A 23,531-nucleotide genomic window follows, 5' to 3' on the forward strand; every position below is an offset into this window, starting at 1 on the left:
CATTAGATTAAACGATAAATTGTCATTCAATTTCTTCATCAAACATACAAAGCTTATTTTTCGGGATAATTAGTTGTTCACATGGGTGGCTAGAAAAAGTCTTAATCAGGTACGCTAAGAATTACGTGGGCTTTGATTCTTTCGGGATACGTAGGTAACTTATTTTTCGAAAATTAGAATTTAATTGCAAAATTAAATTTTAATTTTCTAAAGATAGGTCCAAGCCCCCCCCCCCCCTCCCCCAAATTCCAAAATAAGTACAATATAAGAACTACGTTGGCTTTGATTCCTTATTTTGTGATATAAGGATACGTAGGTTTCTTAATTAAGAGCAATCCATCAAATTGTTAATTTTGTAAAAATTAAAACACCGTCTAACCCACGAACCCACCCGACCCTAACACACGAACCCACCCGACCCTAACACACTAACCTAACTCAACCCAAACCCACCTAACCCACCCTTCGACCCACCCTAACTCACTAACCCACCTTGACCCACCCTTTGACCCACCCTAACCCACGAACCCAGCTCGACCAACCCACGACCCATCTAACCCACGAACCCAGCTTGACCCACCCACGACCCGTGTAACCCACGAACCTAACCCTGGTGTGCAACTTCTCCGACCCAACCCACGACCCGACCCACCCTACCTTACATGTGTCGTGTCGTGTGTCATGAAACCCCAACCTGCGACCCACCTAACCCTAACCCAGCTCGTACGACTCACACGGTGGACCCCTCTAGCTATAGCTAGAGGGGTGGGGGCCCAGATTGTATCTCGTCTCCCCACTAATTTCTTGTAAATTGATTGATTTTGTAGGTTTTTGTTAATAATAATAATGATGATGATAATAATAATAATAATAATAATAATAATAATAATAATAATAGTTGCATCACTTTGCAAATTGCAGACTTCTAGGCAATTTTTAAAGGTGAGAGAAATATAAAGAGAATAAAAAAGATAAACTCATGTGATAGTATAGAGATAAAGAGAGTTTATTAACACAAAAGGAAAGTGATGCAACTAGTTTGAAACTTTTGTTTTAAGAAAATGATGCAACTTAAAAGAAAAGGAGGAAGTAATAATTATTCATTCTAATAACAATAACTATAACAATAACATCACCATATATCAATATAGGTCATGAGGTTAAAATTGCGGTGATGGATCTTGGCAGAAAAAAAGGGGAAATGTTGGTATATATGGGATGAGTTTTTTCTAAAGATGGTGTGACTTACAATGATGTCGAAGGCTCCTATAGTAAAATAGCCACGGCACTACATGTATACTTCCAAGCATGTCTACATGCTATGAGTTGAGGCAAAGAGGATGCAAGGTATATACAAACTCGAAAGTCATGGTTACTCAAGTAAAAAGGAAAGAAGAGAAGGAGGTGGAGCTGTTATGGACTGCTAAGGAAATTCAAAGGGTTAGGAAAACATTCAAAAGTTATGTGCTTTGGAAAGTAGGAAAGGAACAAGTTTCTAAGGCGCATAACCTTGCCAGTGAATGCCAGAAAAAATTTATATGTTATTCTAGTATGTAATTGTAGCATGTAATTCTTAATCAAGTAGAACTCTTTATGAATAATAATTTTTTTTTTTTTTAAAAAAAGGGATCTTGCAGTAGTCTGTTGGTCTCAGTCATCTCACCAAGTGTTTAATATTATCAGTTACACAATACAAATCATGATCTTACTCATTACAAAATAAATTACAAAAGTCACACTGATTTGGTTCAAGCTATTATTGTTTTACTACAATATGTCCGTGTCAAGGCTTAAATCGATTCAGTAAATTTGGGTATCATGTTTTTTATTGTTTAGGTCATTTGGTATAAGGTAATTTTAATTTAGGTCATTTCATGTATTGTTTTTTTTTTTAATTAATTAAATTGGGTTAAAATCAAGTCGGGTTACTTCTGGTAGTATTGAGTCAATTCAAGTTGGGTCACTTTGGGTATCAGGTCAACTTCAAGTCCAATCACTTCAGAGGTCAAAATCTGGTTGGGTCAAGTAGATTTTAGGTTTCTTGTCAAGCTTAGATCATGAGTCGGGTCATCGATGGCAAGTCTAAGCTGTATGTAGTTATGTGAATTTTTTGCTAGATCTACTTCAATTGATTGTAGATTATATTACATATTAAATTGAAATTTAAGGGTCGGGAATGAAGTGCATAAGTTCATCATTGGGTCAAGATAAAGGCTAAAATGCTTTTATTAGATGGATATAAAGAAAGAGAATTAGTTATCATAAGAGAAAGTACAAGTTTGTAACCTTGATGAACATTTCATTCATATTTATCAACAATTCATATATATCAAGGGGGTATTAATTTGGGTTAACTAGCGTTAGTTTACACTACTCCTTCACCTTACAGGCTTACTCTCTCCCCTCTCTCTTTCTATCACTCTCTTCCCCTAGTTTTCTTTCTCCTCCTTTAACCTTCGATTTCATTATTCAATGGCGGAAAGTATGCCCTTTAGAAAACCAAAAATCGAAATTTGAAACTGAAATTTTTAAAGCCCAATTCCCCAACCCATTTTCCCCTTCATATATAAACCTTTAAAATAGAAACTCTTTTCCATTTTCCCTTTCTCATTATTTCACTCTGAGTCTCTCATTGTGGGAACCTTAGATCTAATCCCGACCATTTCCCAATTTCCCCAGCCACTTTGTCATTCACCAACCCCCCGGTTCCACCGTGATTCTTACTCTCAGTCTCTGACGGTCCAATGCTCCCCTGCTCTCTTTGTCATTTAGTTCCTCTTCAAGGAAGACTTCGATTTTTTTTATTTAAAATTTGGAGAATTAGAAAAGTTGTATTAGACTCTTGCTAAGTGAAAGATTATGGAAATGATATAAGAAATTTCAAAAGGGAAACGACTGTATGAAAAATCTGTTGGGGGATTGACTTCAGTTATCACACTTATATCAATAAATCATTCCAATTCAATTATTTCTTAAATTATGTGTTAATATGGTTAATGGGGTTTGCTTGCTATATTTTGGTATTGCTTGAATTTCTATTAAATTATTAGGTCTTCACTATCCCCAAATTTCTTGTTCATTTTCTTTATAATCTGGTTATTCTCTTTAGCTTGCTTAAATTAATCTGGTTATATTTTGGTTTTTCTTGAATTTCAATCAATTATTAGGGCTTGTGGGGAACTTCTCCTTGCCCTTCATATGGGTCATGTTTTTAGGCATGGAGGCACTCCAAGGAAAAGAAGCTTGAGAAAAAGAGTCGCCTACAAGTTTTTGAAACTTTGTAAATTAAATTGTTCACAATTGTGAAGGTTATACCCCATTCACAATCACAAAGATTGATAACTCCATAGTGGTTCGAACCAATTACTGGGTGTTCGGGAATGATGGTACAAATTCAACCTTCAAAGAGATCAAACCCTCCCTAAATAGGCCTCTACTTGATTCTTATTGATATTCATGTAACTGTCACGGTCCGAGTGTTTGGACCCCGAAACGCGCGACACGCTCTAGCCTTTTGGCGGCAAGAACGCTAGCCTTGAGCGGAAGAGGAGCTTTTGAGAACAAAGCAACACAAGCGGGCAATTAAACCAAAAAAGCACTCACGTCTATTTGAGCGATGGAGTGCGGGTGGTCGACGCTTGTGACGGTCGATACTTCAAGGCGGGCACAAAGCGGGTTCGAACCACGAGTTCTTAATGCGTCACGTTGGTTTGGAGGGGAGCTATTATGCAAGTAAGACACGATATCTATAAATGTCTAACAACAAACAAGCATAAAAGCAAAGAAACACTTGGTAGAAGGCTTCGCTTTTCGATTAACATACATACATCAAATTAACTCTAAACCTGTTTAATCTACATTGGTTGACTATTAATGCACAATTAAATCTAATATTGGTGATCACTTGAATTGAAATCATGTTAAGCCTAAATTCAATTATTAATTATCTTATTAGGCGTGATTTTAATTACAAATTCCCTTTAGTCTGCAAAAAGGGGCGTAATCAAGCAATAACAATAATTCATCGATAATCAAGCAACATACAATTATGATGATCATCATCATTATCGTTAGTAATAAGAGCCTAGACATGATACTAAACTGATTAATAGCAATCCTAGCATGTTACTAATAACAAAATCAAAGCGATATCCTTAACATGATTTCTATTAAGGAAAGTAATTAAAGAAATTAATTAAATTACTTACTTTGATGCTTTGACTATCTTGCTATAAAACAATACACACGTTTGTAAACTTCAAGAAAGTAAAATCAATAAAGTAAATAATTAATTAAGAATTGAAATATATGTTTAGAACCAAACCCTCAGAATAATCAACCTTTCACGCCGAGATCAAAGACAACGTCGAGTATGGTTTTGAGTTTTAGAATCACACAAAAGAAGTATGATGTATGATTAGGGTGTGTTTAGGCTAAGAGCATGGGTTTAGGAATTCTCTCGAATTCTTGTGATGGTTTTTATATGATGGTTGTACGTAGATAATTGTACATTATCTCAAAACGGGGAAAAAAACCTCTATTAATGAGGAAAAGAAAGCTAAAATGATCAGGAAAAAAAATCAGAAGTTCTGGACAAAATAGAACTTCTCTGACGTAGCGCGACAGGTATGTCGCGGCGCGTTGGCCTATGTTGCAGTCGCATTGGCCTCCTGTCGTGGCGCGTTGGTTCCTAAAGATAGTAAAGTTTGTACGGAGTTTAGCTGTTGATGGGTTTTATATGCAAAATATATCCAAACATCTTTGAATTTGGATATGATAAGGATTATTATCACATGAGAAGTTTTATTCAATCTCGAACTTTTTTTATATTTATCTTTTCGGGAAGGATAGATTAGAACCTTCTAGAGGATTGTAGAGGATTATAACTGATTTAGGATTAGGAATATGATCATATAGGACCCCAAATAAAATATTTAGACTCCATATTATCATTGGGTCGTACTAAAGGTGGACTTAGACTCAGTTTGGGCTCGGTTTAGTATTTTGGTAATAACTTATTCATTTTAACTCGGATTTGGGCTTATAATGTATCGTTGGAAAGCTCGCTCTTTTCAAGACCCATCCATCTTAACACTTATTAAACTGGGAATATGGACAAAAATAAACATATTGGACTGTTTTGAGATTGAATGATTTTAAGGACACGAAATGAATGTTTTATAGGTTTAAGGACACGAAATGAATGTTTTTTGGGTTTAAGGACACGAAATGAATGATTTGGATTAAAAGCATTTTTAAAAAGCTTAGAAATATAGTCAAGACTTAACGAAACTTTGTACGACCCTTCACTCTTTTCCAGACTCGTCAATTAATACGTAAAAGATACTCATCACTAGGATTGGTGTTTCGGAAGACACAATCAGGTATCTACTAGGCTTCACTTTCCTAAACGTTAGACTGAGAAAAATTCAGTTTAATTTGGATTAAACTTCCAAAACCAAATTAAAATGACTTGGATTCTATTAACTGAATCCAAGTTCGGTTTGGATTCGGTTTTAAAAATCAAAAACTAAATTATTTTGGTTTGAATTCGGTTTTGGTGTAAAATCCAAAGTGCAAACCGAAATCTCACCCCTAGATGTGCCACGTATACCCTATTCTCATACTAAGATCACGCCACATCATCATCCAACAACTTTTGTTTTTGTGTTTTAGTTAACTAAAAATGCATACAGAGAGCTTTGAATACCTAAAACAGTTTGTACATGCATTATTAAACACATTAATAGTAAAAAAAAATAATAAAATTAAATTAAAATAAAAACAAAAAATAATAGGTAAGGTTAGGAATAATCAGCTTCACAATCTTCACATTAGAAAAGGATCTCATCAAACCACTGAATCAAAGATTATCTATTTTTATAGTTTTGCGTCAAATATTCTATAACGGATTATTTGTTTGAGGTTTTCTGAAAAAAATTGGGCCCTATACCGCCGCTCAACCTGCATTTAGCCTTATTGAATGAACACCACACTTACCATACCATCTTAATTAGCTAGAAATAAATATTTTTCTACCAATCCACGGGATTTTATAAATACATATTTGAATGTAAAATAAAAGCAAAAATCATAATTATTTAATATTGTCATTTATTTATTATTTCTTCCGTTTCTATTTACTTAACCAATAATATTTGGCACAATATTTAAAGAAAGGAGAGAGAAATTATATTTGGTGCACACGGGTCACCTTATTATCCTCAAAAGTTGTTTCCATATGAACTTTATGAGGGTATTTTAGAGAATTTTTTAGCTGAGATGGGGCCCAAAAAATAAAATGTTAGTATAGGTTAAGTAAAACTATTGCAATAACTTCACATGAATTTGAATTTGGTTTGTCAATATGTGCTTCATGTTGTTGCACATGTTGCACGAGATCAAATCCTAACATGAAAAATTTTCAAATCAACTCGACATTGTATATCTTTCTTAAAAATAATTTTTCTTTCTAATGGTAAAAATTTTATGTTGCATAAAAGTAGTAACTATTTATACTTTAACTTGTTTGCCATTAATACTAAACAAACTTTATTTTATGGCCACACGTGTGGCTAACTATTATGGGGGGTTACTTTATTAAATTAGTGCTATAGGGTTTACTAAGTTGGTCAAGGGTTAAGTGCTATAGGAAATACTCACTCGATCAGGGGTTACTCGGTCGACTAGGGGTTACTAAGTAGGAAAGGGGTTACTTGTTCAGGGGTTATTTGATGTGTGTTAGCTGGCCATATGGTGTGGTCAACCGCACACAAAAGTTGCTGTAAATAATATTATACTAGCTTTATGATAGAATATTTATGTGAATCATATTATAAAGTCTTTTTATTTTTTATTTTTTATATATGTTAGTTTTGTACTTTTTATTAAGTAGATTTAAATATTTGAAAAAATTGCCAAAAATAATACAACCTTTGGATTATTTTGTAATAATACAACCTTTGGATTATTTTGTAATAATACAATCTTTAAGGGGTGTTTATGTTAGTTAAACAAGACAAAATCAAATTTTCAGTGGATTTTAAGGTTAGGAAAGGGAAGGGGGTCAGTTTTTGGTGGTGGGGATGGGGAAGGGGGGAATATCCCCTCCCCTTCTCCCACCTCAAAACCCACTAAAAGTTTGATTTTGTCTTGTTTAAAAAGAATAAAAAAGGTTGTATTATTAATAAGGAAAAATTGCCGGAAATAATTCCACCTTTGAGGCGTCCGCTAAAAATAATTGGGAAATTCTCTTTGGTAAACCTCTATTTTTTATTATTCTCTTTGGTAAATTGTAAAAAAAGTTATTATCCTTGATGAACCATATTTTAAAAAATTAAGCCATTGGTAAGATTAATGACTGTAATGAGGGATTCTTTAACCATGGTTAACATTTTTAATTAAAAAATACTGTGATGCCTAAAATACCCTCACCCTCATTTACTTTTGCCAACCACTTATGTCTAATAAGACATTAAAATGGGGGGGGGGGGAGGGTTAAACGTTCAGGCTTTTCAGTTGATTTCAAAACCTTCACCATCGAAATTCTTCATCTTCATACCTTCAATATGTGAAATTATTCGTGAAAAATTTAGGGCTTGTGACATCTATAATTTTGGGTACTCTTTGAAGTAGGTTTACTATTATTTGAAGACGATTTGAGTGATAATTCTTGACGTGTTGATCGGGAATTCTGGTTGACAAACGTCGTGTTTGTGTGGCATTTGAGTGACGATCGGGATCAAAGTTTGAACTTTTGGAAATATATCACCATTGAGTCTGAATTGAAGCGAGGTAAGTGTTTGGTTTTGCCTAACATTTTGATATGCTTTGTTTTTTTCATTTCGTGGGGTTGAATATGAAATGCTGATGATTTTGTCGGGTATTTTTGTGTGATTGATGATAGGTTGTCGTACACCTATCTGTAGACACCCATTTGTGTCTCCCCAAAACCAAACCCGATGATGAGTGCCTTTCACGTCGAATCATAATCGAATGAAACGAAAGTGTGGAAAGGTTTAGTGTTGCGGAAAATTTTATTTCTTTTCTCTTCTCCCTGTTTTTGAAAACTTTATTTTAAGAAAACAGCCAATCCAGTTTGGTTGGTCCATGATAAGGGTCCAATAGTGGTGTAGTTGGATGGGGCTTGCAAAGACCTTTCCAACGATATATTATAAGCCCAATTCCGATGAATATTGAGGAAGTTATGGCCAATTTACTAAACTGGGCCCGGTTTGAGCTTTAAGTACGGCCTAATGATCTAGGGGAGGGCCTAATATAATTTATCATTCCTAATGTAATTAGGAATGGTTTTAGTCTTCTAGAACATTCTAGAAGGTTCTTTTCATTCTTAATTCAATTAGGACTCTTCAGAGTTTTAATCAAGATCAAATAACATTTTCGACTGAAATTATATTATTTTATCTTCCAGTACGGGAAATTTATCAGATTTTCGAAAACGCGTTTAAAGTCAGTTTGGCGTCCAACCCCAGGCCTTGGCGCCTGGAACCAGGATTGGCGCCAGGCGCTAGCCATTGGCGCCTGGCGCTAGCCACTGGTCCTGGCGCTAATTAGCCAGGGCTGGCGCCAAGGTGTTTTTGCGTTCATCAGACTCTGTTTTGTTAAATTATCTTTTTTGGCTGATTTTCTCTATAAATATCGTATCTAAAACTCCGTTTTCATGGACCAAGAATCATCAATTCTCTTCTTCATTCACCAATTATCAATATTCATTCATCAAGAAGCATTCATCTCTTTCAATCATCAACATCATTCATTATTTAGAATAAATATTCTAAACTTGCTTTTTAATATAAAATTCCGCATTCACAAGATCTAGAAACACCTAGCCATATTCGAAGTTGTCTTTGCCCTAGACGTGAAAGGTTTTAATTTATGAGGGTTTGGTCCCAAATCTCTCTTTCAATTATTTAATTTAATTGTTTTGATTTATTATTTTCCTTGAAGTTACTAACGTGTGTATTTTGTTATTAGAAAGAGGTACGAGGCATCCAAGTAAGTACTTTAATGGTTTAAATTGATTTATGATGTAGACATCATGTTTAGATTGTTATTTTGATTCCTAGTATCATGTCTAGGATATTTTAAATATTAAATATGATTGTTATGATGCTTCCTATATTCTTTCTAATATTTATGATTGTTAGTATCATGTTAGGGTTAAAGATTTGATTTTCAATGCTTAGTGACATGCTAGGGTTTGTTATTAATCTTGTTAGTATCATGCCTAGGATCTTGCTATGCTTTAACATGATTATAATTATAATTTATGATTATCATTATTTTTATGGTGATTGTGATTATTTTATTATTGTTATTAATGATGATGATTGTTTATTATGTTGCTTGATACACATTATTTTATTTGTTATTGCTTGATCACCTTTTCATGCATGTTTAAAGGGAATTTGTATTTGCAATCATGCTTAATAAGATAATTAATAATCTTGTTAGGGTTAATTGTGATTATAATTCAAGTGATCGCCAATAATAGTTTATTTGTGCATTAAAATTCAACCAACATAGATTAAACAGGTTTAGGGTTAATCTATTGATTGTATGTTAGTCAGAAAGCGCACATGAATACGAGCAGAATAAAGTAGAGGCCTATTATTAGGGCAGGTTCAATCTCTTTTAGGTTGGATTTGTACCATCATCCCCGAACCCTTATTTGGTTCATGACCTTATGGAGTTGACGATCTCTTGGATCGTTAAGGGGTGTAACCTTCACCTCGTGAATGGTTTACAAGTTCCTAAAAAAACTTGTTGGCGACTCTTTTGCTCTATCTGCTTCCCTTTTGGACGCCACCGTACTTTAGTGTATGATCACAGTGGGGTTCAAGCTAGTGGGATTTTAAAGGCTTGAAATTATTCCCTACAGTTTTTGGCGACTCCACTGGGGAGGATTTCTATTTTAATTCCTGAATTTGTTTCAGCAATGATCTAGAATGAGTGGATGAGACTCGAAAAGTTCTAAGTATTTCATGTGCGTAATTTTGATTAACATTATTTTCATATGCATAAAAAGGTTCTCATTGGAAAGACCATCCGTAATGAGTAAAAAACATAGGATTTTACACGTAGGAAATTTGAGAAATGTCTTTCACAACTAGGACTGAAATAACACCTTTATCGAGCACAGAAAGCTGCTGAGGCATGTGGGAAGTAGCGTTAGGGGCCAGAGCTTTGCGCCAAACTTTTAGCCGTAGCGCCAGACGCCAGTATTGGCGCCAGGCGCTACATTTAAAAGTTGGCGCCAGTCTCTGTTTGCTGGCGCCAATTTCCCCCGATACCGAGCCAGAAATATGCGTTCTAATTTCGACCGGTTTTTCGTATTGTTTGCTCGATCCTACTTCCTGATTGAATTTTTTCTCATTTTTCTGAAACCCATATGTGTTCTACATATGGACATAACCCTCTGGGAATTCATGCTCTATCTACCCAATTGAACGCTCCTGGCAACAAAGGGTACATCTGAGAGGTTGAATTCACCAAACTATGGAAGTGAGTTTTTTTTTTTTCTAAAAACTCGCGGTGTCCTATCCACACGCGCTAACCCTTCACGGTTAGGCTTCTGCGCGGTGCATCTGGACAATTAACCATGGACCCTATTTGACTAAACCATATCCCGAACTTTAGAGAACTAGATCCATGGTTAGGTTGCGAACTCATTGCATCATATTGTGCCTACTTGACTAATTGTGCATTATTGGTTGTGCATATATATTCTATGCTCCTCTTAACCGTTTGTTGATTTGTGTTGAGATTATAATTGATGACTTAAAGAACTTTGCCTAATTAATTAATTAATTAATTAATTTGAGTCAATAAAGTTTTTTCTTTTTTTTTTTAATCGGAATTGACCTAGTACGACTTTAGGCATAACCCAGTTGACTAATAATACCGAAAACAGTCCCGGACCAAGGCTCCAATATTGGCGCCAAAGTCTGAGCTGTAGCGCCACATTATGGTGTGTAGCGCCAGACATTAACTAAATCGTCTGGCGCCAACCACCATAGTGTGACGCCAGTCCTGTCGCTTGGCCGACAGTTCGGATTATTTGTCGAGTCATCACCTAGGGTCTAATTAACCAGTTTACTAATTAATTCGGTTAATTTCCGTTGTCTATAACACCTTGTCAAGTCATTAATCGAGTCTTGGTCACATAGTCTAGCCACATGGTCATGACACGAGTCTTAACATGTCACCTACACTCACTAGTCTTAGCACACACTTAGAGTACACATCACCATGACCATGTCGTAGATCCATGCATGAGTCGGTCTTTCCGTCATTTGAGTTGGGGGGTACATTCTATTCCTAATTCCTCATATCCCTCCATCATTCTTCTCCACATTCTTCCATCTTTCTTCACTTCCTCCTTCCATTGCATGTCGAATAGAGTTTGAGTTAAATAATTAATAATGAATATCCCTAAATTCCTTTCCCACAGTACTTGGTCGAGGAGAGAAGGGCGATTAATCAAGGACAACCTCTTTATTCAAGTTTTGCTTTTTGATAAACCGATTCGTAAAAAAGGAAGGCTAAGAAGATAATGGCAACTCAAGAAGAAGTCAATGAGCTTAGGAACCAATTGGTTACCATGACTGAAACATTGAAGCTACTCACCCTCAAGGTTGATGACCCCGTGAAGCAACAACAAGTGAATCTCATGCAAGAGAGTCTGAGCAAGTTATCTAGTGACTATAAATTTTAGGGCATGAGCTCGCAAGGGGTCTCTCTGGATAAAGAACTTCTTCCGCATAAGTTCAACGCCACTGACATCCCTAAATTCAAGGCAACAGATAACCCTTACTTCCATCTAAGAGCTTTTGAAACAATAATGAACATTAAGGGTATCGATAAGAAGGTTTTTTCCTCTCTGTTCCCACTATCTCTTGAAACCGTTTGCCAACAATGGTTTTTCTCCCTTGACAAATAAAAAACCTCTTCTTGGGAGTCGATAACAAACGCTTTCATAGATAGATATAAGTGCAACATCCAAGACGAGACAGACCACAGAAAACTTGAGATGTTAAAACAAAAGGAAAACGAAGGGTTCACTTCTTTCTTCAATAAATGGAGGGAAACTTCTGCTATATGGTCAAGGCTCCTACCGAAAAAGAATCTGTGAGGATGTTTATCAATAATCTCCAAGGGAAGTATTCAAAACATTTAAAGTACCAACACAACTTGAATACTTTCAAAGCTGTTTATAATATAGGCATTGACATTGAAGATGACCTTTTGAAAGATAATAGTGTGAGAGGAAAGAAGAGCGATCTTCTTCCTCTAATGAGGTACATGCTACAAACACCTCTAAACCACGAATCCAAAGATCAAAAAGGGTGTTCACTCCACTTGGTATAAATTATGAAACGGCTTTCGAGAAGCTACATCACAAAGGACTAGTCATGCCCATAGGGCCCATCAAAGATCCGGTTCCAGAAGCTAGGCCACCTAAGTGGGACCCTAATAAGCACTGCAAATATCATCAAGGAAAGGGTCACGACACTGAAGAATGTTGGAAACTCAAAGAAGCTATTCAAGATCTGATCGATAACAATGAAACTTCCGAGATTCTAGCCATCGAAGATGACCAAGCATCCTTTGATCCATCACTTCTTATCACACCTGTAGGAGAAACTATGATCGAGACAGCTTCTATGACCTCTCTCGATGAAGTGGCCATAATTGAGGAGAATGAAAGTACTTTCTTAGATAATACCAAGGAAGACTCGTCAAGTCTAAAAGAGGACATTTGGAAACTACAAGATGTCATTGCCATGCTCTTAAATGTGGTAGAAGGATTAGCAAATCGGGTGATGGCCATTGAACAAAATTCTCGCCAAGGGTTTAATGAAGAACTCAATGCTCCTAAGCCACAGGAAAAACAGACCATTGTAGAATACACACCAATAGGAATGACTTACAATGAAGCTTTTGACTGTCTTCACGATCAAGGTCTCATTCACTCCATTGGTCCCAGTCAAGACCCTCCATCTGAAAAACGTTCTCCTAATTGGGATCCAAATTCCTATTGTCGATACCATAGAGGTCGCGGTCACACTACTGAGAAGTGTCTCGCCCTCAAGAATCGGGTTCAAAATCTCATTGATTCAAATCTCCTTCATGTTCCTCCGCGCGACAAGAAGGCCAAGATCATAACAATGGTAACAGTGGCTGTAAAGGGAAGAAGAACGACTATCCTTCTTCTTCCGAAAACACCTACTCTAGTAATAGTGTTGGTACTTTCGACCTTAGTGAGATCCTAGCCATGGGTAATCGAAAGCAACCGAAAAAGGAATTTACCCCTATTGGAACTAGCTACGATGATGCTTTCAATCGACTCCATGCCAAGGGAATCATTACTCCCATTGGACCTACTAAAGATCCCCCACTTAAGAAGAGATTGCCTAGTTGGAATCCAGACGAACACTGCAAGTACCACCAAGGTAGGGGTCATACTACTGAGAGATGTTGGAAGCTAAAGGAGGCCATCCAGCATTTGATTGATAACAACAAGCTTCCCATACCTCCAGTCAACAAGAAGAACGAGTAATGATAAGGCAAACACAAGACAAGAGGCGAGCTTCAATGACAAGATTTCATGACCTCTTTTTCTATTTCTTTTTCATTTTTTCCTTTCCCCAATAAGTCTAGCATAGGCACCTTTTCTTTTCCTTTAGATTAATTTTGTAGATTATTTTCTTTCTTTTCCTTTAATAAAATGAGCACTTATTTTCTTGCATATGATCATTTCATTATATTGCATTTAAAAAAAAAATGTCGAATTAAACACAAGGTATACCAATGATTTGAGGCACCCCTTGTAGCCACATCATATCTCCTTTCGCCTTTCTAATTTACAAATCCTTTCTTCATAAACCACTTTGAGCCTCGTCTAACGATAGACCCTTCTTTTTTAACCTACATCTACCTAACCTTGGGATGGGATGGCGTGCAACTTATGCAATTCTAAAGAAAGCTTGAGCAAATTCAAAAGAAAGCAATAGCAAAAAATAAGCAATAATAAAAAACGAAAACAAGTGTACAAAAGGGCAAGTGTTCCAATGTCTTTGATATGAAAATATCTTTGATAAGAACATGTCTTAGATTGCGTCTCTTATCGAGTGCTCGGTACCGTGCCTGAGAAACATGAATGCCAAGTGAGTGATAGACCGCATGATCGGGATTGCCCACACTTATAAAAATAAAATAAATGCTAAAGCAAAAGAAAGAGCTAAAAAGAGTAGAAAACCTCAAGCATGAAAATATAAAGATTCAAAAGCGAAGTTGCACACCCTAGGGGCTTATCTAGGGTCTTGAGCCTTTATCCCCTTCTTCTTTAAACCTTAGCCTAACCACGTTACAACCCTTAAAAAAAAGACCTTTTTGAGGTATACACACTTGTGCCAGGTTTAGCTAGAGCTACGTTCGGCCTGATTCCTAACGGATACGTAGGCAACCTCACATTGAGGTGCGGCCGTAATAAACATGCATTCATATTCACATTCACATTCACACACTTATACCATAATCATATCAAGGAATTCCCTATGCTCATCCCTTTTCATTTAGAGCTAGACTTGGGGGCTTGATCCCTATATTATTAGCTTACCTAGCCTAAGAGTCACCACTATTTGACTCTTTTCAATATATTTTTTCACACACTTAGCCTTTGCGGCCTAACTTTATAATCAATTTCACACACCGCACACATACATGACCAAATATATTTCCCTTAGGAACCCTTTGTCATGAAATCTTAACGCTGAAGCATGCTTCGTCAAAATCACTCATAATTGTCATTGCATCACGAAGTATGAAGTGCTTAGCCTTCGTGCCTAAGTTACCCAAATTCTTTCATCATGGAGTCAACAGTTGAGATAGCCTAGGATGAATTAATCCTTGAACCTTGAGAGATAGTATCAAACAACATTTGACTAAGCTCATTCAACATGCATCTTCAAACTTTTGATTTTCTTTTTCACGTCTTTCTTTTTCGAGAGAAAGTCGGTACCCCCCACAAAAATGACGGAAATTTTTGCTTTTTTGCATTTTTCGAGTCGCACGATCACATTACAATGCACACACGGGTCATGAGTCACACGTGTCATGTTACTTCGAGTCGAGTCAACCTCGAGTCAGTCAATCAGCGAGTCAAGTTTATACCTTGAGTCGTGTTAAGTTATTGAGTCAAGCAACATTAAACCTTAGGTCAACCCTAAGATAATTAAGCCTTAGGTCAACCCTAAGATAATTAAAGAGATTGGAAAAGTTCTATAGTCAAAATAAATACAGGTGCAGCAGAACAGGGAAGACCCTATCACAGCGTTCGGAGACAGAATCAATTCTTTGCGCCAGAGATATTTCAGCAACGACAGAGCTCGAAGCCTCTCAGAAAGGTGATTTCGACTTCATACAGCAATTTCGGGTTCCTTGGTGCGCCAGTTAGCCCCTATAAGCAATTTGACATGATTAAGTAGTCAGTTTGATTACAATCATAATAAGGGGTCGACCTGATGAAAGATCGTCTCACTTAGCTTAAAGCGCCTAATCACGGAGACACCGACATACTGGTTTTAGCGGAATAAAGTTCAGGCGAGCTTTAGAGATCGACAAACGTTGGTCTTCGGAAATTTTTCTTCAGAACATTATCGCAAGAAACATTCAAGCACCGAAGCTCTATTGTTCAGAGACGCGTGAACATTTCCATCAGAAGCTCTTTTGCTCTAGAGACGCGTGGGCATATCATCAAAGCTCTTTTGTTCAGAGACGCGTGGACATTTCATTCAAGCTCTTTTGCTCCAGAGACGCGTGAACATATCAAAAAGAAGCTCTTTGTTTAAGGACGAGTGAACATCGAAACAGCAAGGTGGCGTTCCCTGGATTATGGAGAGTTGTCACAAACAACTGAGGATTGTTTCAAGAGAAGCAATCTTCGATAATATTCCCTTGGACGCGGAATATTATCAATGCGGATGGAGATTGTTTCAAGAGAAGCAATCTTCGATGATGTTCCCTTGGACGTGGAATGTTATCATAGCGGGGAGGATAATTTCGGGCGAAGCAATCTTCTAATTTGGAGGCAGTTACAAGGCGTAGCGGTTTTCAAGCAGGATGTCGTTCTCTAGCTTGCAGGAGGTCATCAAAACAACAACAGCAGCAACAATCGGTTACTTTCAGAGACGTGTGCTCGACGGTGCAAGATACGCGTTTCTTAACTCTTTTATCTGTTTAACTAATGCTAGTTTTGCAGGTATCGGCGTTACAAGATTGATTTAAGATTGCAGAACGTTCTGAATCATTCTCCGTCCCTATCGATACTTTGGCTTTCGTTTTCGAAACTTGCGTTTCTCCAAACTCAGTCAAAGTGGGGGCTTCTGTAAACACCCATTTGTGTCTCCCCAAAACCAAACCCGGTGATGAGTGCCTTTCACGTCGAATCATAATCGAATGAAACGAAAGTGTGGAAAGGTTTAGTGTTGCGGAAAATTTTATTTCTTTTCTCTTCTCCCTGTTTTTGAAAACTTTATTTTAAGAAAACAGCCAATCCAGTTTGGTTGGTCCATGATAAGGGTCCAATAGTGGTGTAGTTGGATGGGGCTTGCAAAGACCTTTCCAACGATATATTATAAGCCCAATTCCGATGAATATTGAGGAAGTTATGGCCAATTTACTAAACTGGGCCCGGTTTGAGCTTTAAGTACGGCCTAATGATCTAGGGGAGGGCCTAATATAATTTATCATTCCTAATGTAATTAGGAATGGTTTTAGTCTTCTAGAACATTCTAGAAGGTTCTTTTCATTCTTAATTCAATTAGGACTCTTCAGAGTTTTAATCAAGATCAAATAGCATTTTCGACTGAAATTATATTATTTTATCTTCCAGTACGGGAAATTTATCAGATTTTCGAAAACGCGTTTAAAGTCAGTTTGGCGTCCAACCCCAGGCCTTGGCGCCTGGAACCAGGATTGGCGCCAGGCGCTAGCCATTGGCGCCTGGCGCTAGCCACTGGTCCTGGCGCTAATTAGCCAGGGCTGGCGCCAAGGTGTTTTTGCGTTCATCAGACTCTGTTTTGTTAAATTATCTTTTTTGGCTGATTTTCTCTATAAATATCGTATCTAAAACTCCGTTTTCATGGACCAAGAATCATCAATTCTCTTCTTCATTCACCAATTATCAATATTCATTCATCAAGAAGCATTCATCTCTTTCAATCATCAACATCATTCATTATTTAGAATAAATATTCTAAACTTGCTTTTTAATACAAAATTCCGCATTCACAAGATCTAGAAACACCTAGCCATATTCGAAGTTGCCTTTGCCCTAGACGTGAAAGGTTTTAATTTATGAGGGTTTGGTCCCAAATCTCTCTTTCAATTATTTAATTTAATTGTTTTGATTTATTATTTTCCTTGAAGTTACTAACGTGTGTATTTTGTTATTAGAAAGAGGTACGAGGCATCCAAGTAAGTACTTTAATGGTTTAAATTGATTTATGATGTAGACATCATGTTTAGATTGTTATTTTGATTCCTAGTATCATGTCTAGGATATTTTTAATATTAAATATGATTGTTATGATGCTTCCTATATTCTTTCTAATATTTATGATTGTTAGTATCATGTTAGGGTTAAAGATTTGATTTTCAATGCTTAGTGACATGCTAGGGTTTGTTATTAATCTTGTTAGTATCATGCCTAGGATCTTGCTATGCTTTAACATGATTATAATTATAATTTATGATTATCATTATTTTTATGGTGATTGTGATTATTTTATTATTGTTATTAATGATGATGATTGTTTATTATGTTGCTTGATACACATTATTTTATTTGTTATTGCTTGATCACCTTTTCATGCATGTTTAAAGGGAATTTGTATTTGCAATCATGCTTAATAAGATAATTAATAATCTTGTTAGGGTTAATTGTGATTATAATTCAAGTGATCGCCAATAATAGTTTATTTGTGCATTAAAATTCAACCAACATAGATTAAACAGGTTTAGGGTTAATCTATTGATTGTATGTTAGTCAGAAAGCGCACATGAATACGAGCAGAATAAAGTAGAGGCCTATTATTAGGGCAGGTTCAATCTCTTTTAGGTTGGATTTGTACCATCATCCCCGAACCCTTATTTGGTTCATGACCTTATGGAGTTGACGATCTCTTGGATCGTTAAGGGGTGTAACCTTCACCTCGTGAATGGTTTACAAGTTCCTAAAAAAACTTGTTGGCGACTCTTTTGCTCTATCTGCTTCCCTTTTGGACGCCACCGTACTTTAGTGTATGATCACAGTGGGGTTCAAGCTAGTGGGATTTTAAAGGCTTGAAATTATTCCCTACAGTTTTTGGCGACTCCACTGGGGAGGATTTCTATTTTAATTCCTGAATTTGTTTCAGCAATGATCTAGAATGAGTGGATGAGACTCGAAAAGTTCTAAGTATTTCATGTGCGTAATTTTGATTAACATTATTTTCATATGCATAAAAAGGTTCTCATTGGAAAGACCATCCGTAATGAGTAAAAAACATAGGATTTTACACGTAGGAAATTTGAGAAATGTCTTTCACAACTAGGACTGAAATAACATCACGCGAAACTGGAAGATTTTATCGAGCACAGAAAGCTGCTGAGGCATGTGGGAAGTAGCGTCAGGGGCCAGAGCTTTGCGCCAAACTTTTAGCCGTAGCGCCAGACGCCAGTATTGGCGCCAGGTGCTACATTTAAAAGTTGGCGCCAGTCTCTGTTTGCTGGCGCCAATTTCCCCCGATACCGAGCCAGAAATATGCGTTCTAATTTCGACCGGTTTTTCGTATTGTTTGCTCGATCCTACTTCCTGATTGAATTTTTTCTCATTTTTCTGAAACCCATATGTGTTCTACATATGGACATAACCCTCTGGGAATTCATGCTCTATCTACCCGATTGAACGCTCCTGGCAACAAAGGGTACATCTGAGAGGTTGAATTCACCAAACTATGGAAGTGAGTTTTTTTTTTCTAAAAACTCGCGGTGTCCTATCCACACGCGCTAACCCTTCACGGTTAGGCTTCTGCGCGGTGCATCTGGACAATTAACCATGGACCCTATTTGACTAAACCATATCCCGAACTTTAGAGAACTAGATCCATGGTTAGGTTGCGAACTCATTGCATCATATTGTGCATACTTGACTAATTGTGCATTATTGGTTGTGCATATATATTCTATGCTCCTCTTAACCGTTTGTTGATTTGTGTTGAGATTATAATTGATGACTTAAAGAACTTTGCCTAATTAATTAATTAATTAATTAATTTGAGTCAATAAAGTTTTTTCTTTTTTTTTTTAATCGGAATTGACCTAGTACGACTTTAGGCATAACCCAGTTGACTAATAATACCGAAAACAGTCCCGGACCAAGGCTCCAATATTGGCGCCAAAGTCTGAGCTGTAGCGCCACATTATGGTGTGTAGCGCCAGACATTAACTAAATCGTCTGGCGCCAACCACCATAGTGTGACGCCAGTCCTGTCGCTTGGCCGACAGTTCGGATTATTTTTCGAGTCATCACCTAGGGTCTAATTAACCAGTTTACTAATTAATTCGGTTAATTTCCGTTGTCTATAACACCTTGTCAAGTCATTAATCGAGTCTTGGTCACATAGTCTAGCCACATGGTCATGACACGAGTCTTAACATGTCACCTACACTCACTAGTCTTAGCACACACTTAGAGTACACATCACCATGACCATGTCGTAGATCCATGCATGAGTCGGTCTTTCCGTCATTTGAGTTGGGGGGTACATTCTATTCCTAATTCCTCATATCCCTCCATCATTCTTCTCCACATTCTTCCATCTTTCTTCACTTCCTCCTTCCATTGCATGTCGAATAGAGTTTGAGTTAAATAATTAATAATGAATATCCCTAAATTCCTTTCCCACAGTACTTGGTCGAGGAGAGAAGGGCGATTAATCAAGGACAACCTCTTTATTCAAGTTTTGCTTTTTGATAAACCGATTCGTAAAAAAGGAAGGCTAAGAAGATAATGGCAACTCAAGAAGAAGTCAATGAGCTTAGGAACCAATTGGTTACCATGACTGAAACATTGAAGCTACTCACCCTCAAGGTTGATGACCCCGTGAAGCAACAACAAGTGAATCTCATGCAAGAGAGTCTGAGCAAGTTATCTAGTGACTATAAATTTTAGGGCATGAGCTCGCAAGGGGTCTCTCTGGATAAAGAACTTCTTCCGCATAAGTTCAACGCCACTGACATCCCTAAATTCAAGGCAACAGATAACCCTTACTTCCATCTAAGAGCTTTTGAAACAATAATGAACATTAAGGGTATCGATAAGAAGGTTTTTTCCTCTCTGTTCCCACTATCTCTTGAAACCGTTTGCCAACAATGGTTTTTCTCCCTTGACAAATAAAAAACCTCTTCTTGGGAGTCGATAACAAACGCTTTCATAGATAGATATAAGTGCAACATCCAAGACGAGACAGACCACAGAAAACTTGAGATGTTAAAACAAAAGGAAAACGAAGGGTTCACTTCTTTCTTCAATAAATGGAGGGAAACTTCTGCTATATGGTCAAGGCTCCTACCGAAAAAGAATCTGTGAGGATGTTTATCAATAATCTCCAAGGGAAGTATTCAAAACATTTAAAGTACCAACACAACTTGAATACTTTCAAAGCTGTTTATAATATAGGCATTGACATTGAAGATGACCTTTTGAAAGATAATAGTGTGAGAGGAAAGAAGAGCGATCTTCTTCCTCTAATGAGGTACATGCTACAAACACCTCTAAACCACGAATCCAAAGATCAAAAAGGGTGTTCACTCCACTTGGTATAAATTATGAAACGGCTTTCGAGAAGCTACATCACAAAGGACTAGTCATGCCCATAGGGCCCATCAAAGATCCGGTTCCAGAAGCTAGGCCACCTAAGTGGGACCCTAATAAGCACTGCAAATATCATCAAGGAAAGGGTCACGACACTGAAGAATGTTGGAAACTCAAAGAAGCTATTCAAGATCTGATCGATAACAATGAAACTTCCGAGATTCTAGCCATCGAAGATGACCAAGCATCCTTTGATCCATCACTTCTTATCACACCTGTAGGAGAAACTATGATCGAGACAGCTTCTATGACCTCTCTCGATGAAGTGGCCATAATTGAGGAGAATGAAAGTACTTTCTTAGATAATACCAAGGAAGACTCGTCAAGTCTAAAAGAGGACATTTGGAAACTACAAGATGTCATTGCCATGCTCTTAAATGTGGTAGAAGGATTAGCAAATCGGGTGATGGCCATTGAACAAAATTCTCGCCAAGGGTTTAATGAAGAACTCAATGCTCCTAAGCCACAGGAAAAACGGACCATTGTAGAATACACACCAATAGGAATGACTTACAATGAAGCTTTTGACTGTCTTCACGATCAAGGTCTCATTCACTCCATTGGTCCCAGTCAAGACCCTCCATCTGAAAAACGTTCTCCTAATTGGGATCCAAATTCCTATTGTCGATACCATAGAGGTCGCGGTCACACTACTGAGAAGTGTCTCGCCCTCAAGAATCGGGTTCAAAATCTCATTGATTCAAATCTCCTTCATGTTCCTCCGCGCGACAAGAAGGCCAAGATCATAACAATGGTAACAGTGGCTGTAAAGGGAAGAAGAACGACTATCCTTCTTCTTCCGAAAACACCTACTCTAGTAATAGTGTTGGTACTTTCGACCTTAGTGAGATCCTAGCCATGGGTAATCGAAAGCAACCGAAAAAGGAATTTACCCCTATTGGAACTAGCTACGATGATGCTTTCAATCGACTCCATGCCAAGGGAATCATTACTCCCATTGGACCTACTAAAGATCCCCCACTTAAGAAGAGATTGCCTAGTTGGAATCCAGACGAACACTGCAAGTACCACCAAGGTAGGGGTCATACTACTGAGAGATGTTGGAAGCTAAAGGAGGCCATCCAGCATTTGATTGATAACAACAAGCTTCCCATACCTCCAGTCAACAAGAAGAACGAGTAATGATAAGGCAAACACAAGACAAGAGGCGAGCTTCAATGACAAGATTTCATGACCTCTTTTTCTATTTCTTTTTCATTTTTTCCTTTCCCCAATAAGTCTAGCATAGGCACCTTTTCTTTTCCTTTAGATTAATTTTGTAGATTATTTTCTTTCTTTTCCTTTAATAAAATGAGCACTTATTTTCTTGCATATGATCATTTCATTATATTGCATTTAAAAAAAAAATGTCGAATTAAACACAAGGTATACCAATGATTTGAGGCACCCCTTGTAGCCACATCATATCTCCTTTCGCCTTTCTAATTTACAAATCCTTTCTTCATAAACCACTTTGAGCCTCGTCTAACGATAGACCCTTCTTTTTTAACCTACATCTACCTAACCTTGGGATGGGATGGCGTGCAACTTATGCAATTCTAAAGAAAGCTTGAGCAAATTCAAAAGAAAGCAATAGCAAAAAATAAGCAATAATAAAAAACGAAAACAAGTGTACAAAAGGGCAAGTGTTCCAATGTCTTTGATATGAAAATATCTTTGATAAGAACATGTCTTAGATTGCGTCTCTTATCGAGTGCTCGGTACCGTGCCTGAGAAACATGAATGCCAAGTGAGTGATAGACCGCATGATCGGGATTGCCCACACTTATAAAAATAAAATAAATGCTAAAGCAAAAGAAAGAGCTAAAAAGAGTAGAAAACCTCAAGCATGAAAATATAAAGATTCAAAAGCGAAGTTGCACACCCTAGGGGCTTATCTAGGGTCTTGAGCCTTTATCCCCTTCTTCTTTAAACCTTAGCCTAACCACGTTACAACCCTTAAAAAAAAGACCTTTTTGAGGTATACACACTTGTGCCAGGTTTAGCTAGAGCTACGTTCGGCCTGATTCCTAACGGATACGTAGGCAACCTCACATTGAGGTGCGGCCGTAATAAACATGCATTCATATTCACATTCACATTCACACACTTATACCATAATCATATCAAGGAATTCCCTATGCTCATCCCTTTTCATTTAGAGCTAGACTTGGGGGCTTGATCCCTATATTATTAGCTTACCTAGCCTAAGAGTCACCACTATTTGACTCTTTTCAATATATTTTTTCACACACTTAGCCTTTGCGGCCTAACTTTATAATCAATTTCACACACCGCACACATACATGACCAAATATATTTCCCTTAGGAACCCTTTGTCATGAAATCTTAACGCTGAAGCATGCTTCGTCAAAATCACTCATAATTGTCATTGCATCACGAAGTATGAAGTGCTTAGCCTTCGTGCCTAAGTTACCCAAATTCTTTCATCATGGAGTCAACAGTTGAGATAGCCTAGGATGAATTAATCCTTGAACCTTGAGAGATAGTATCAAAAAACATTTGACTAAGCTCATTCAACATGCATCTTCAAACTTTTGATTTTCTTTTTCACGTCTTTCTTTTTCGAGAG

Source organism: Chenopodium album, chromosome 5 (assembly GCF_948465745.1).
Source record: "Chenopodium album chromosome 5, dcCheAlbu1.1, whole genome shotgun sequence".
In the NCBI taxonomy this organism is placed as follows: domain Eukaryota; kingdom Viridiplantae; phylum Streptophyta; class Magnoliopsida; order Caryophyllales; family Amaranthaceae; genus Chenopodium; species Chenopodium album.